The sequence below is a fragment of the Castanea sativa genome, chromosome 5 (genome assembly GCF_040712315.1).
Source record: "Castanea sativa cultivar Marrone di Chiusa Pesio chromosome 5, ASM4071231v1".
Lineage (NCBI taxonomy): Eukaryota > Viridiplantae > Streptophyta > Magnoliopsida > Fagales > Fagaceae > Castanea > Castanea sativa.
In genome coordinates, this window is record NC_134017.1 from 14,572,951 (window position 1) to 14,585,175 (window position 12,225).

General features: G+C 32.2%; 2 long non-coding RNA genes across 2 annotated transcripts; one reads left to right on the forward strand and one right to left on the reverse strand.

Moving 5' to 3' along the window:
* Positions 1–2,200: 2,200 nt before the first annotated feature.
* On the forward strand, positions 2,201–4,742 carry LOC142633784 (uncharacterized). The gene is made up of 4 exons (XR_012843967.1): positions 2,201–2,429; positions 3,870–4,104; positions 4,202–4,283; positions 4,386–4,742. It is a non-coding gene; the product is annotated as an uncharacterized LOC142633784 (long non-coding RNA).
* Positions 4,743–4,828: 86 nt separating this feature from the next.
* LOC142633783 (uncharacterized) lies at positions 4,829–7,193 on the reverse strand. The gene is made up of 2 exons (XR_012843966.1): positions 6,917–7,193; positions 4,829–5,091 (listed from the first exon to the last, which is right to left on the reverse strand). It is a non-coding gene; the product is annotated as an uncharacterized LOC142633783 (long non-coding RNA).
* Between the last annotated feature and the right edge of the window lie 5,032 nt (positions 7,194–12,225).

Genomic DNA, 12,225 nt, shown 5'->3' on the forward strand with positions numbered 1-12,225 from the left:
AAACTTAGTCATCAGATAGATCAAAATTGAAACAAAATGAGATCCAAGGGTTCTGTAAACAAAAATAAAAATTAAAGAAAAAAACAGAGGGACCCGTAACACCAACTATAGTTACCACAAATCTATGGCAAGGAAGAGAAACAAATTAAAATGAATAAGCAGCCTCCAAGCTTGAAAGACCAACCATCACATAAGGAGAAATTTAATTGGTATAGTATTTTCTTACCAGATGAAACAAAATTTCCCTAAACCATTGAAGACTATTAGGAATAAAAATACGTTCAAGATTTTGAACGTATGCTAGATGTTTTGAACGTATACTATTATAAATTTGGAACCGATGTTTCTCTATTATAAGTTTATACATGATAGCCAATGTAAATTCTACAAATAAATAACAAAATTAGAGGTCACAATAACTCAAGCATAAAGTTTTGCAGTAAAACTACCTTCTGATACCTTTGGCTAGTAACCATCGCTAGATGTTCTTGGGAGAAGTAATAAGTTGGCCTGTGATAATGATTGCATTGCCATCAAGTGCAAAACTGACAACACCTCATACCAAGCATTAGACATGCCTGTTTCCTGCAAAAGTATTGATTTATATAAAAACATCAATTCCACTGAACGGAGGAGGGATGTAATGACAACTAGAAATGAAAGGCAGAATAGAAATTTGAAAATTGATAGATTAGTCCTATACTCCCACCTCTGCGTCATCCTCCTGATTTACGCATACAAATTGTACCTTGTATTGTAGATGGCTTCCTACAAATAACAGATACGCACCACTATTATGAATTATCCAAAACAGTTAAAACATTCAAATCATAGTGGCACTAATACAGCTTTACCATCTTTAACTAGTCCTAAAGAACAGGCAAGTAATCTTCCAGAGCCTGCTGAAGATCAGCTAAGGTTGAACCTCCTACAAACAACAAAATTATCCAATGTTTCAATAACTGAGGTCTTACAATTAGTAAAGCAATATCAAGTTTTTTCTATAACGATACGAGTTCTCAGAGCAGATAGGCGCTCCACTAAATTATTGGACAAGTGATCACCCAATGAGTGGGAGAAATCAACAGGTTTAGGAATCCGAAAGCCAGGAACATACACAGAAACATCCCCAATATTCCCTGGCCTCCTCAAACATCCACAGGTTTGATAAACCCATAAACCCAGAAAAACCCATCAATAATGTTTTCTCTTCTCAAAATCACACCCAGCAATAACAAGTCAAAGACTAATAATATTAGCACAAAACCTCAAGCTATTAGTAATGACTAATATTAGCACAAAACTAGCAATACCCAGAACCCTTAAACTCCAATTCCAAAACCCAAAATCCCAAACACAATTGTACTGAACTCATAAACCCAGAAAACAGAAAAACCCATAAACCCAGAAAACAGAAAAACCCATCAATAATTCGAAATCCAAATTGGGGAAAAGGGAAAATCATGAAAAAAAAACCTTTGGATCGTGGCTCACGGCGGCTCCGGCATGTTTCCAAGCTCCACGCACAGCTCCGACGACCTCTGTGGCGGTGAGCTTCGGTGTGTGGTGTGGTGGAGGTTTGGACAAGCAAAGGACGACACAACCCCAGAGGAGGAAGCAAAGGGCACGGCGAGAACTCTTTCTTCTTCAAAATTGTTCTGCTCCGACGATCTGTGTGGTGGCGGTGGAGGTTCGGCGTGAAGGAAGCAAAGGTGAATGGCGTGAGATTTTGTCTGAGGTGAATGGCGTGAGCTTTTGTCTGTTTGGAGAGGGATTTAATAAATTGTCCACGTGGCAGGAGTCTATTGGCTGGCGTAAAACCAGTGTTTTACGCCACAGCCTGATAGACTGTTTTCTCATTAAAGAAAGCAAAACATGTAGAAATTAAAAATGAAAGCAAAAAAATAATGATAATAAATAAAAAAAGACATAAAACATAATCAAAGGGAATGCTAACCACAGTACGTAGACTAAAGTAGGTGTTTGAAGGCTTAAGTTTTAAGGATTCAGATCTTCTAGAGTTCTTAGGGTATTCTACCAGGTAAATTTTTTAAAATTCTCACCCCTCATTTAAAATTAATGGTTTAAGATGCTACCACATCATCAATCCACTAACTTACTCTTTTAAAAACACAAATAAGAGATAACTTTAAGAAACAACCGTGAACCTTAATGTGAGGAAACGGATCTAAACTTTTTTTTTTCTTTTCTTTTTGGATGGAACAAATCATCAACCCACAAATTACTCCCGCCATTTTTCCCATCAGAATCCAAAAGACATTCTTGGGCAAGAAGGAAACCGGACTTGAGATTAAAACTCTCCTACATCCTTGAAATATTCAATACTTTCAATCACAAATGATGGATTCACCTAGCTCAATCCCTTCAAACCGTCCATGGATGACCATTGAAAGCCCAATGGAGGCCAGGTATATTAGCTATCTTACTCTCTCTTTTGCCTTTGTTCTCTGTCTATTGTCTACTGTGCTATCTTACTCTTTCGTTTTTTTCGTTCAAGAAAGGCTGTGTTTTTTTGGGGCTATATCCTCTACCTACAAGGTGTTTGATAAATGTTCTAGATAAGAAATAGAGCAGATAAAGAAGATAGTTGTACTAGTTTGGGCTCTATGGTATTGTTGATTTTTAAAATTATTAGTCTTTACTTTGTGTTTGCCCCACTCTGTTTATAATTAAAAAGCCAATGCCTGGTTGCTAATGATTTGCATTGGACAGATAAGATACTATCTCCTATTTAAGAGTTTAATTATTGGAAGTCTTTGTATCTCATTATCTTTTGAGTCTGAGATTGTGGGTTGAGTAGTGACTTGTTCTATTATTTTTTAGGTGATCGTGTACTATGTCAAATTCAGGTTTAAGTGAATCGGGATTGTGACTTAAAAAAATATATATTAAAAAAAATAAAAGATGAGAGGATAACGTGCCAAAGTCCATACATGTCTAGACTCTAGAGTATTAAAAATCCTTCATGATCAGATTTGTCTTGTACTAGTACACAAGAATTTTGTTTTTATAGTTTTGTTTGCAAACTATAGTAGTGGCTTTTTTGCTTATGAGGTATCGTTTATGATTAAAATATTTGTTTACGTTGTTGTTTACTTGTTTTGTTCAGTATCGACATTGTGAAATGTGACGTGAGGCTTATCATTGAAATATTTCCTGTGCGCATTGTTGTTGTTTTGTGAGGTAAGGTTACTTTACCATTAACATATTTGCACCAAGCAGTTGTTGCGCATAAAAAGATGGTGGATAACTTATCATTCAAGAGGCGAATTATTGGTAGGAAGTCGTTGTGTCACATTATCATGTGATTTTGAGATTGTGAGTTTGAGTAGTGGCTTGTTTTATTATTTTTGAGGTGATCCTGTGCCATGTCAAATTCTGATTTAAGTGAGTCAGGATTTTAAATTACAAAAAAAAAAAAATAATAATACATTAAAAAAAGGAGGATAATGTGTCAAAGTCCAAGAGACAAGAGTACTGAAAATCCTCCAAGATCAGATTCATGTTGTACTAGTACACAGGAATTTTGGTTAAATATGGTTGAGAAGTGCTATGGATATAGTATTTCTTCAAATATGGTTGAGTAAAATATAGATTTGACTACAATGATTTGCTTTGTGTTTTTGCTAATTTTTCTAATGATTTGCAAGCTGTTGGATTTGGAAATCTGCTTTGGTGCTTTTCTTTTCATGTTATTGGGTTTTGCTATTGCGATGATTGTTTCAAACTTGTCTATTTAGTTTGAGTATATTAGTAATGGGACCTTGGTATATTAGTAATATTTGAAATATTCAGTTTCAGTTAATTGGAAATGAGTTTTATTTTTTATTTTTGTTGTATTTTTATAGGATGATGGACAATCCTTATCAAAGCAAGGATACCATGAATGATTGTACCCCAAAGATTGGTATGGAGTTTGATACGTTAGAGGCAGCTTCGATGTTTTGGAAAAATTATGGAAACCAAATGGGGTTTAGTGTTTGAAAGCATTATACTATTCAGTTACCTAATTCAATGGCATGGATGTCATATGAAGGTCTCCAGGATCTTAGATGCCAAAATAGTTTCATTGAATCATTAACGGTGAACTTGTTCATTAAGCTTTTTTAAGCTATTAATTAGTGGCATGTTCTTTTATGCAATGACATAGATGACACCAAATCATTATAATTTCTTGTAGGGATTGGATGTTGGGTTTGATCAAGCACAAGTTCCTTTGGGTGACAGAACAAATAATTATGATGCTCACATGAATTTTCTTGGTAAATGATTAACAAATGATGGAAAGTGTTTTTTTTTTTTTTTTATTTTTTGCCTTTACTAAGTTGTCAAAAGATAACCTTGGGTTTTTGAAATATGTACAGGTATGTGATTTTGATGCTGTCAATGCTATGGACGTTGTAAAAAGAGAAGAGGAGACAAACCTTTGTTAATGCCGCCAATGTTACATTTTTCTTTTGTTAAGATTTTCCTTGTTGTAAAAGAGAAGAGGGGATAGACCGTTGTTAATGCTGCCAATGTCACATTTTTCTTTTGTTAAGATTGTCTTTGATGTAAAAGAGAGGAAGGGATAGACCATTGTTAATGTTACCAATGTTACATTTTTCTTTTGTTAAGATTGTCCCTGTTACAAAAGAGGGGATAGGCCTTTGGTACGTAGCATTTTCCCTTTAAAACAATTGTACCTTGTGCAAAGTTGAAACTTCTAGATTTTAAATCAATATTATTGGCAATTTGAATGTTTAGCAATAAATTACATTATATTACATGTATAGTTTACAAGCACCTATGAAATAACAAAGTAAGATAAGAGTGATAAAACCGATATTATTGCCAATAACCATTCATTACATATCTATAACTATTGAAACATTGGTAATACATGAAGCATTTTAGCCACTATTGACACATATTCTTCTTAAATATTGTGATCTCTACTATTGTCTTTTTTCCAAAGAACTAAATCCTAAAAGCCACTGTGAATGCTACTCAGTGATAGCCACCCGCATAACTAGTGTGCAACCATAGATCATCAACATCCAAGCTTTCAAGTGAACCTGAAATTAGAAGCTGGAAAAAAAAGAAGTGTCAAAGTGGGACCGTATGATACATTAAAATAAGTGTCAAAGTGTCAAAGAAGACTCAAAATTATCATTTGAGTGAAAATAAAGGGTAATAAGCACTTATCAAAAAAATTTCATCATACAAATTTCCCCAAAATCATCATACAAATTTTATTGAATCCATGTGAAGAACCAGTCAATTCAAAAGTTCTAGATTTAATTAAAAGTCATGAAAAACATGTTTTTGTATAGATTGAGAAGACTGAACCCGGGTCTAAGGTTGAAATGCAATTTTCAAGTCACCACATTGACAAAAATTGTTGAATAGCTCCCTCTAAACCTTTCACAACATTTTCATTGAGTGCAATTTCAGCACGGCTAACATATATATATATATATATATATATATATATATATATATTTGATAAGTGAAATAGCAGTCCTTTTTTTTTTTTTTCAGGTTTTAATAACAAATGCAACTAAAACCCAAACAGCATCTGTCAATAATATATTCCCACATAGACCCATCCAACCCTTATTGAAACCCCAATTGGTCTTCTTTCAACAGAGGCCAACCAATTTCTTTCCTCCATAACATCCACCACCAAACGCCAAAAGCCCCTACCAAAAAAAATTCAAAACCTAACATCTTAATAAAAGTCATAAATTGTAAAATAAACCATCACGCCGGTCCAAATATCAAATATATTGGTTTTCTCGATATGCCTTGTTTTCTTGACTCTTCTAAGTACTTGTAGTGAGCAGGCTTGTATGGACCCTCTACAGGGACACTAATGTAGTCAGCAATGGGATGATGCCTACAACCAACTTCCCAACTTCTTTCCATTTTTACTAAGAATCATTCTCATATTGCTGGAAAATTTGCAAATTTATTATCATATTAAGTAATGGATAAATTTCCAAATAGTAGCCCATAGTAAAAATCACTTTTCATAATTTTCTAACATTGATATAGCAGCTAAAAGAGGTGAGATCTTAAGCTAAAACCATCACCTGGCTTCCCATAAACAGAGGTCCATAAAAAGGGGGCACAAAAATAGATCAAATTGTACATCAATATCTTACCAAAGCAATTAGTGAACTAGTGACTTCGAAGTTATATGATTATAATGCGAAAGCCATATAATACAATTAATTAATTAATTATACCATCCATCCTTTCCAGTCACTCCTTTGCTTGGCAATGGACTGAAGTCTTCAACAACCAAACGAGGATACTGGCTCTGTGTAAATCCATAGATTCAGGATAAACTATAAATTCACTTTTTTAGAATTTTCAACGGTCAAAGGGTACTTAGTAAAGCAGAAAATTCAGAACTAGTATTGCAGACCTGATTAAAAGTATGAATTTCTACATTTGTGCCAGAGTATCTTATCTGACATAGTACATGATCACCTAAAAAATAATAGAACAAGTCACTACTCAACCCACAATCTCAGACTCAAAAGGTAATGAGATACAAAAACTTCCAATAATTAAACTCTTAAACAGGAGATAGTATCTTATCTGTCCAGTGCAAATCATTAGCAACCAGGCATTGGCTTTTTAATTATAAATAGAGTGGGGCAAACACAAAGTAAAGACTAAGAATTTTAAAAATCAACAATACCATGGAGCCCAAACTAGTACAACTATCTTCTTTGTCTGCTCTATTTCTTATCTAGAACATTTATCAAACACATTGCAGGCAGAGGATATAGCCCCAAAAAAACACAGCCTTTCTTGAACGAAAAAAACGAAAGAGTAAGATAGTACAGTAGACAGTAGACAAAGAACAATGGCCAAAGAGAGAGTAAGATAGCTAATATACCTGGCCTCCATTGGGCTTTCAATAGTCATCCATGGATAGTTTGAAGGGATTGAGTTGGTGGATCCATCATTTGTGATTGAAAGTATTGAAAATTTCAAGGATGTAGGAGAGTTGTAATCTCAAGTCCGGTTTCCTTCTTGCCGAGGAATGTCTTTTGGATTCTGATGAGAAAAATGGTGGGAGTAATTTGTGGGTTAATGATTTGTTCCATCCAAAAAGAGAAGAAGCAAAAAAAAAAAAAAAAGGTTTAGATCTGTTTGCTCACGTTAAGGTTCACGGCTGTCTCATAAAGTTATCTCTTATTTATGTTTTTAAAAGAGTAAGTTAGTGGATTGATGATGTGGCAGCATCTTAAACCATTAATTTTAAATGAGGGGTGAGGATTTTAAGAAATTTACCTAATAGAGTACCCTAAGAACTCTAAAAGATCTGAATCCAAGTTTTAACATTTGAATAAGGGAGTTTGGAGAGAGAGTTAATAAAATTGTTGGTGGGTGGTTGAGGTATCATTAAAAAAAATATTTACATTCCGTATAGTGATTTATTAAAATTCTTTTCTATATATAGTGATAACTCCGAAATAATATATTGGTATTAATTGATATCGAAATATATCATTTATTTAATTACACATGGCATGGAGTTATAGAATCATCCACGTAAAGCTCCTTCTATGCACTTTACTGCATGGACGGACTTATTCAGGACGAGGTTCTTGCAATCTTTGTCTACTTGGTTTTTCCACGGGCGACCTCTATGGATGAAGCTGGAGTTGTATTTTTATACAACATCAAAATTAATTAATCATAACATTTTAATTCCTCCATATGAATTTTTAGCTTTGTCATAGTACAACAATATGATACTTCCTCTTTCACACAATAGTGGGTATAATAATATTTTCTATTAGAGTACTGAATAAATAATTACATTTAAGAGTGAGAGTTGACTCTTCTTTAGCAATCTTGGAGCTCTTTACTTGTCAGAGTCTTTATTTTATTCTATAATTTTTACAAAATTTGAGTTTTTATTTATAACTAGTTGCTAACCCGTGCGATGCACGGAATAGTTATATAAAATATGCAATATCAATAACTGTTCTAAATTCCTAAAAACGAAAATTAAACTAAAATGTAAGTTAAAATATATACTTCGCCATATATATTTAACTATTAATAAGACCACACATTACATATGCAAACTTATCATGATTAGCAATTATGTTGCAAAGAGAGCATGCAAGATAGGAATAACAATTAGATCAATATAAATTCGAAATATGAAGATGCACCAACAGGGGGTGGTTGAAAGAAAATTTTAAAATATGTCTTTCTTCACTTGAGACAGTCATAATCCTAATGCATTTGGAATTCAAGAAGGTATTCAACATTGACGAAAATAACTACAAGTGAAAAAAATCAAATCAAATGCAAACCTATTTTAGCTATCTTGTAAAATTAAATTTAATGCAATTACCTATGTTGGGTAACTTTTTCTTTCCTTTTTCAACTAAGAATAATATCAACACAAAATATAAATAAGAAGAACCATTAGGTGAGGCGGCTATGATCACATGTATGGGTTTTGAAGGTGTTGAAAGCTCTACCAATTGATGTAATCCACAAATCCACTGAAGTACCTGTAAATTCCAATCGCAAAAACAAAAACAGTTTTATAAATAAGCAAGAGACTCATAGTTACCACATTAAAGTAGAATTCCTATAACAATTATTAACAAAAAATTAAAAATTATTAAGAAAGTTGCTATGGAGGCGTAGTTGTACCAAAATTCATACACTAAGCCCAATACAGCTATTGAACTTCTATCTTCAAAGGCCACAATATCAAACCTCCCCCACACTACCAATAACTAAGCCTTCACTCAGCAAACGAAAATCCATAGTAAAGAAGTCATCGGCGAAATCCATAGAGATTTGCAAAACTGAATTTATAACAAAGGGCACAAATCAATGATTAAAAAAAATGAATTATTGATTTATAATCACAGAAATTTTCATCATGTAATAATATTAATACAATCAGGTCATGGTAAACAAATATATAAACTTGACTGCAAGATTTAGAATTGTACGCTATCATTGAAGGTTGAAAAATCAGCAATCATAAACACTTGCACCACTCATAAACATGTATTGTCAGTTGCACAAATTTGTAAAAATCAGCAATCAAGTATTATTCAACACTTGCACCACTTATAAATATGTATTGCCGGTTGCACAGATTTGTAAAATTGCTAATGTTTATTGAACTAAACCCTAGAAATCAATATAAAAAAAATTAGCAAATAGAAAAAGCCTAACCTTGATTTGATTTTTCAGATGGAGCAACCGGAGAAGGAGTGCTAAAGAAGGAGAAAAGTATGAATGGCTGAAACCCTAGCTCAAAAAGGAGAAAAAGGAACGTGTAGTAAAATAATTTTGTTAAAAAAAACGCGAAGTTTAGTTTAGGGTTTCGATGTGATAATTGCTAGGGTTTTGAGGAGGGAAGAGAATCCTAACAGGAGTCTCTTTCTCTCTTTTTCTCAATCCTAACGTTTTTTTTTTTATGTGAGTTTTTTTTTTTTTTTTTTGAATCCTAAAGTGAAGTTAATTTTAAGATTTGAGATGGTAATTGCTAGGGTTTTGAGAAGGGAAGAGAGACTCCTAAAAGGAGTCTCTCTCTCTCTTTTTTTCTTAATCTTAAATTTTTTTTTTTTTTTTTTTTTTTGTACGTGAGACTTTCTTCTTCTTTTTTTTTTTTTTTTTTTTAAAACCTAAAGTGAGTCTTTTTTCTTTTTTTTTTTCAAATTCTAGCGTGAGGGAATTTTTTTTTTTTTTTTTGAGAAATAATGATGCCCATTCTCTTCTCAATATTTTGCTTTATTATTATCTATAAATAATAATAATGATGTGGCAAGTTCTGAAGATAATAATAATTTTGTTTTTAAAAAAATGATAATAATGAGTTTGAGTTTATGTTAGACTTGTTAGAGAGATAGAGTTTTGTTAAGTTTGAACTAAACAAAAATAATTTTATTTAAATAAAATAATAATTTTATTTAAATGTTGTGCTGATGTAGAAAATTGTGGAGCTAGCAAAGTTTCTATTTTATATATAAATATATAGACTATAATTCTGAGTTTATCTAACTTGATTAATGATGTAGCATAATCTTACCAATTTTTTATAGGCATAATCTAATCATTTTATTATAAAAGAAATATTAAAATTTAAAGAATTCATAATATTGTAGTAGTAGAGTTCCCTAAAAACTTTAAAAAATGTTAATTAGCATATTCATTCTCATTCAGAAGACCCATTGACCCGGTAAAGTCATATAAGGGTCCCCACAACAATTTCGAATTCAATGCATAATTGTCGGGCTGAAACCCAGTCTCTGGGTCTGGGCCTCTGGAGCCCAGAGTAAAGAATTGATGTTTGCTTCGTATGACTTTTATGATTTTATCCTATTGGACACGGCAATCGAAAACAAAAACACAATAAAAGCAAAAAATTGTCCTACTCTTCAAGAACAATTTTAAAACACAAATAAAGGTGGAGTTTGGATAGCGCGTTTTCTATGTCCGCGTTTTGTTTTTTTTTTTTTTTTTTTCCTCCAGCCGTAAGTGTTGACCCAATCTTCTATGAACAGTGTATTCGTGCACTGTTTACGGATCCACAAATTTCACTTTTCAGCAACTTTTTTATTAAAAATGGGTCCTGCGGTACTATTCACACATTTTAAAATTATTTTACTACAGTGTTTTCAGTTTTCAGTTTTTAGTTTTCAGCAATAAGTTCTATCCACGTTTGAAATCCCACCATCCCATGTGAGGGTATAAAAGTAAATCGATCTTCAGATATTTAAGGGACATTTAATTTGAACTCAAAAAAAAAAAAAAATACTCGTTTGAATTCTCACTATCCCATGTTTCACTTTCACTCCCACACAACTTTTTCACTCACAAATTTTTAAATTTTAAACTACTCTTAACTTCCTACTTTATCTAACCTGTATTGTTAATCAAATTCAAAACAAGCAATCCCAACTCTTCCTCCTAAACTCACGCCTTATCCTACTTTCAAAAAGTTTCTGATAAATACTTCTAAAAAAAATTAGGAAGTTAAAAATCAAATTATATATTTTTCTCTCCATCCTTCCACGTTTTAAACAGTTAAATAAATAGAGATATGCTATGATGAGAGGTTGGCAGGGGTTTGTGGCATAATACACAAGTTGAGGCTATGGAGGATTTTTGGTTGGGATTTTACAAAGGCTGTTGTGATGTGGCCCGTGGCCGTGATGGCTTTCGTTGGAGAACACACCTTGGGATTGCACTTTTTTTGGTTTTGAGATTTTGTGTCTTTTAAAAAGCAGAGCTGTTAATTTTCTATCTACAGGCTTTACTTTCAGATCTAAACATTTTGTTCTTATGGGTGTCACGTATTTTTAATTAGGAAACTGAAAAATATATTTACTAGAGAGAATGAATCTAATTTTATATTATATGTACATACTACATGGTTTGAACCTAAATCTTTTGAAAATATATCAAAATATGTCAAATATTAATTGAGCTATAACACTCTTGGTAGGTTAGTTTTATCAAATATAGCATTTATCAAATATAATTTTCATAAACACCCACCATAAGTAGGTCGATCCCTACAAATCGTGTATAGCCTTAGGTGTCTTCTCAAAAAAAAAAAAATGTCTAGCCTTAGGTGAAGGATCCTTACACTACAAATTAATATGATTACAGTGAATTACTAATTTCTTGATAATTTTTTAATGTTTTGTAATAATAAAATTCCTTGTCTAGTGTGATAATTCAACAAACTTGGAATTGAGATGTTAGGTGTATTGTTAAATTGGTTTGTAAAATAGATAAATGATATCGTGGAATCTTGAAGAAATTACACATAATACTCCCTTTGATGGAACGAAACTAAACCGTTAGTTTTTTTGTGGTAAACCTTGAATCCGCAATGGTTCATTGAGTCCATAAGGGTTATTGAATCCACACAAAAAAAAATAAATAAATAAAGGTTCTACAATTCACCAGAGAAACAATATATAAAAGTATAAATTTTTATTGATAATAATATTTGAAAAACATTTACAGACTTAGAAGCATATTTAACGGATTCGTAAAACTTGACTGATAATAAAATATATTCTAAAATAAGTCTTAATTAATATTTAACTATAATGGGAACTAAATTTGACCTAAAAAGTATTAACAACAACTAAAAATAAAGAAATAAATACCTTAAACTTAAAATAATAAAAATTACATAAAAATATT